Source organism: Cibotium barometz, chromosome 62 (genome assembly GCF_041138505.1).
Source record: "Cibotium barometz isolate CiBa-2024 chromosome 62, ASM4113850v1, whole genome shotgun sequence".
Lineage (NCBI taxonomy): Eukaryota > Viridiplantae > Streptophyta > Polypodiopsida > Cyatheales > Cibotiaceae > Cibotium > Cibotium barometz.
In genome coordinates, this window is record NC_141107.1 from 26,238,713 (window position 1) to 26,244,513 (window position 5,801).

Sequence of the window (5,801 nt, forward strand, 5' to 3'; positions counted from 1 at the left end):
CTTGAGAGGGGTTGAGAAGAAGAAAGTCATTGAGATCATTTGAAAAAAACCATATAAATCAATTTTACCTCCAAGTTTGGCTTGATTCTTTATTATTAGCAGTGAAGCACCCAACCAATCAATTGGTCCACCAAGAGGAGAAGAGCAACTTCACGAGTTGTTGGAGAGAGAGAGAAGCTCCAAGCTCCCAAGAGAGGAAAATTTAAGGGATAATAGAAATATGATTATTTTAAGATAATATTGGCATGGTATAGCTCCAATATGAAAATACAAAGGAATGAGGGTCTATTTATAAGTGAGGGAGGCCACTAACCAAGTCCAACTGGGTTCTAGAATTTTCCAGCTTCAGTTTGACTCAATTTGGACAAGATTTGGACCAGTTTGGCTCCCTTTTTTATTTAGTTTGATCTAGGAGAGAGGAGAGATAAAAATATCACATTTTTTTAAATTAAAAAACCCATCCACACATGTGAAAAAGGAACCTACCTCAAAGGTCCCCCTCTCTTTACCAAGGTGTCAAAAATGCATCATTTCTTTAAAATATCTCATTTTTTTAGTAATATCTCTTAATTTTTAACTAATAAACCTTGTACTCAGTCAAGTCTTCATCTTATGTGAGCATTTACTCATTTTTGGGTATTTTCTATTATTCTTTGGACTTATCTCATCACAACACTTGGATTAATCCAATTGGCCCCTTGGAACCTTAATTGGACCATAATCCAAAAATTTCTGAAAATCTGGAGACCCTTAGGCTAAGGTCCCTTATACCATTTTCAATTAATTCCTAATGCACATTGGAAAGTTCATTTTGAACTTTTGTTTTAGGGAAAACCATTTTATACATTAGGAGAATTTTTATATCCAAAGATATCTCAATTTTGAATTACCTCTCTCTAAACATTTTCTCTCTCTAGGCCAAAACAGGGTAAAACAATATCTTTCTTCCATTTCAGAGAGGGGAATGATTACAAGAACAGAAGAGGAGGTTCTTACACCTTTACATATTAAAAGCTGGAGGGAGGAATCTTACAAAAGCCATCCATAGCGTGCTTCATAATTTTAATATTTTAATATTTTATGCAAGCTCATGTAGAGATTGGCCCAAGTGCCATTCTAAAATTTACCAACAATTGATACAAGGGAGTGGAGAATGACCATAGGGTCATTCTCAAGCATCTTTTGTAGTTAGAATGGCCCTAGGGCCATTGTACCTACACAAGGTGCTTGAGAATGTCCCTATGACCATTCTAAAGCACATTGTGCTTGCAAGAATGGCCCAAGCTCCATTCTACCATGCAATCTTAATTGAATGGCCCTAGGGAATACAAGATAATCTAGAGTGCCCCCTGGGACCAAGGTACCACACACATGTGAGAATATAGATTAGCCCTAGGGCCAAGCTACCAAAGAACAAATCTAGCTACCACACACAAGAGAATCTAGCTTGGCCCTAGGACCAAGCTACCATGAACAAATCTACATCATCTTTGCTGGTAGCTTGGCACATGACAATATACCACAAAGATGGCGTTGCTTTGTTGATGGTAGCATGGCCATAGGATGTAGATTTAATCATGGTAGCTTGGCCCTAGGATGTAGATTTAATCATGGTAGCTTGGCACATGACAATATACCACAAAGATGGTGTTGCTTTGTTGATGGTAGCATGGCCATAGGATGTAGATTTAATCATGGTAGCTTGGCCCTAGGGCCCATCTAGATTCTCTTACAAGGGACACTCCTTCCATGCACATGTAGAGACGGGCCCAAGGGCCATTCTACCATGCAATCTTAAGAGAATGGCACTAGGGAACACAAAAGAATATAACTTGGCCCTAGGGCCAAGCTACCATGAACAAATCTACATCATCTTTACTGGCAGCTTGGCCCTAGGGCCAATCTACTAGCAAAGATGGTGTTGCTCTGATGGTAGCTTGGCAGCACTAGGGCAAAGCTACCAAGCAAAGAAGATGTTGATTTGTTCTTGGTAGCTTAGCCCTAGGCCCACGCTAGATTCTCTTACAACAAAGATCATGTTGTTTTGTTGATGGTATCTTGGCCCTAGGACCAAACTATCAGAGCAAAGCGGATTTAGAAATGGTAGCTTGGCCCTAGGGCCCTAGGGCCAAGCTAGATTCTCTTGCAAGGGTCACGCTTGCCATGCACATGTATAGATGGGCCTAGGGCCAAGCTACATTCTCTTACAAGGTAGCTTGGACCTAGGGCCAAGCTAGATCCTCTTACAACGGTCACTCTTGTCATGCACATGGATAGATGGGCCCAAGGGCCATTCTACCATGCAATCTTGAGAGAATGGCTCTAGGGAAAATAGGAGAATCTAGCCAACCACACACAAGAGATCCTAGCTTGGGCCCTAGGGCCAAGCTATCAGCAAATAGGATGTAGATTTATTCTTGGTAGCTTGGCCCTAGGGCCAAGCTAGATTCTCTTGAAAGGGTCACTCTTGCCATGCACATGCATAGATGGGCCCAAGGGCCATTCTACCATGCAATCTTGAGAAAATGGCTCTAGGTAACACATGAGAATCTAGTTACCACACACAAGAAAATCCACCTTGGCCATAGGTCCAAGCTATCAGCAAAGAGGATGTAGATTTACTCTTGGTAGCTTGTCCCTAGGGCCAAGCTATCAACAAGAAGAATGTAGATTTACTCTTGGTAGCTTGTCCCTAGGGCCAAGCTATCAACAAAAAGAATGTAGATTTATTCTTGGTAGCTTGACCCTAGGGCCAAGCTAGATTCTCTTACAAGGTAGCTTGGCCCTAGGGCCAACCTAGATTCTCTTGCAAACAAGGGTTACTCTTTCCATTCACCTGCATACTATCCAATCTTGAGAGAATGGCTCTAGGGAAAACACGAGAATCTAGCTACCACACATAAAAGAATCTAGATTGGCCCTAGGGCCAAGCTACCAGCAAAGAGGATGTAGATTTGCTTTTTTTATGGTGGCTAGGGCCAAGCTAGAATCTCTTACAAGGTAGCTTGGCCCTAGTACCAAGCTAGATTCTCTTACAAGGGTCACTCTTGCCATGTACATGCATAGATGGGCCCAAGGGTCATTCTACCATGCAATCTTGAGAGAATGGATCTAGGAAACATAGGATAATGTAGCAACCACACATAAGAGAATCTAGATTGACCCTAGGGCCAAGCTACCATCAACAAAGAAACACTAGGTAGATGATGTAGATTTGTTGATGGTAGCTTGGTCCTAGGGCCAAGCTACAAAGAGGATGTAGATTTGTTCATGGTAGGTTGGCCCTATGTAGCATTTCCCTAAGACCAAGCTAGATTCTTTTGCAAGGGGGACTCTTGCCATGCACATGCATACATGGGCCGAAGCACCATGCTACCATGAAATCTTGAGAGAATGTCTCTAGGGAACACAGGAGAATCTAGCTACCACACACCACACAAGAGTATCTAGCTTGGCCCTAGGGCCAAGCTACCATGAATAAATCTACATCCTCTGTGCTAGTAGCTTGGCACTAGGGCCAATCTACCAAAGCAACACCAGGATGATGATGTAGATTTGTTGATGGTAGGGCCAAGCTATATTCTCTTACATGGGTCACTCTTGCCATGCACATGCATAGATGGGCCCAAGGGCCATCTAGGGCCCAATTAGATTCTCTTGTGTTTCGTAGAGCAATTCTCTCAAGACTGCATGGTAAAATGGCCCTTGGGCCCATCTATGCATGTGCATGGCAAGAGTGACCCTTGCAAGATAATCTAGCTTCGCCCTAGGGCCAAGCTACCATGAACAAATCTACATCTTCTTTGTTGGTAGCTTGGTCCTAGGAACAAGCTACCATAAAAAAATCTACATCATCTACCTAGTGTTTCTTTGGTAGATTGCCCCGGATGTAGATTTGTTCATGGTAGCTTGGCCCTAGGACAAACAAGATTCTCTTGTGTGTGGTAGTAGCTAGATTCTCATGTGTTCCTTGGAGCCATTCTCTCAAGATTGCATGGTAGAATGGCCCTTGGACCCATCTATGCATGTGCATGGCAAGAGTGGCCCTTGCAAGATAATCTAGCTTGGCCCTAGGGCAAAGCTACCTAGGTTCAAGCTACCATGAACAAATCTACATCCCCTTTATTGGTTTAACTTGCCCCTAGGGCAGAGCTACCATCAATAAAGCAACACCAGGTAGATGATGTAGATTTGTTGATAGTAGCTTCGCGCCCTAGGGCCAAGCCCTAGGGCCAAGCTACGCGTAAAGAGGATGTTGATTTTTTCATGGTAGCTTGGCCCTAGGTAGCTTTTCCTTAGCGCCAAGCTAGATTATCCTGCAAGGGTCATTCTTTCCATGCACATGCATAGATGGGCCAAGCTAGATTATCTTGCAAGGGTCATTCTTTCCATGCACATGCATAGATGGGCCCAATGGCCATTCTACCATGCAATCTTGAGAGACTGGCGCTAGGGAACACATGAAAATCTAGTGACCACACACAAGAGAATCTATCTTGGCCCTAAGACCAAGCTACCATGAATAAATCTACATCCTCTTTGCTAGTAGCTTGGCCCAATCTATCTTGGCTCTAGGTCCAATCTACTAAAACAACACTAGGTAGATCATGTAGATTTGTTGATGGTATCTTGGCACTCGCACCAAGCTACCAGCAACAAATAGGATGTAGATTTGTTCTTGGTAGCTTGGCCATAGGGCCAAGCTAGATTCTCTTGCAAGGGTCACTCCTGCCATGCACATGCATAAATGGGACCAAGGGCCATTCTAACATGCAAACTTGAGAGTATGGCTCTAGGAAACATAGGAGAATCTAGATACTACACACAAGAGAATCTAGCTTGGCCCTAAGGCCAAGCTACCATCAACGAAACAACACCATCTTTGCTAGTATCATGGCCCTAAGGCCAAGCTACCATCAACGAAACAACACCATCTTTGCTAGTATCATGGCCCTAGGGCCAAGCTAGAATGGCTCTAGGGAACACAAGAGAATATAGCTACCGCTCACAAGAGAATATAGCTTGGCCCTAGGGCCAAGCTAGAATGGCTCTAGGGAACACAAGAGAATATAGCTACCGCACACAACAGAATCTAGCTTGGCCCTAGGGTTAAGCTACTAACAAAGATGATGTACATTTGTTCATGGTAGATTGCCCTAGGGCCTTGCCCTAGGGCCAACCTAGATTCTCTTACAAAGTAGGTTGGCCCTAGGTCCTGGCCCTAGGTCCAAGATAGATTCTCTTGCCAAAGGATCCCTCATGCCATGCACATGCATAGATGGTCCCAAGGGCCATTCTACCATGCAATCTTGAGAGAATGGCTCTAGGAAACACAAGAAAAATCTAGCTACCACACACAAGAAAAATCTAGCTACCACACACAAGATAATCTAGCTTAGCCCTAGGGCTAAGCTATTAGAGAAAAGATGGTGTTGCTTCTCTTGCAAGGGTCACTCTTGCCATGCACATCCAAAGATGGGCTCAAGGGCCGTTCCATCATGCACTCTTGAGAGAATGGCTCTAGGGAACATAGGAGAATCTAGCTACCACACGCAAGAGAATCTAGCTACCACACGCAAGAGAACTAGCTTGGTCCTAGGGCCAAGCTACCATGAATAAATCTACATTATCTTTGGTGATAGCTTGGCCGTAGGGCCAATCTACCAGCAAAGATGGAGTAGAGAATGGCCCTTGGGAACACAAGAAAAGCTAGCTTGGCCCTAGGGCCAAGCTACCATGAATAAATCTACATCATCTTTGGTGGAAACTTGGCCCTAGGGCCAATCTACCATTAAATATGG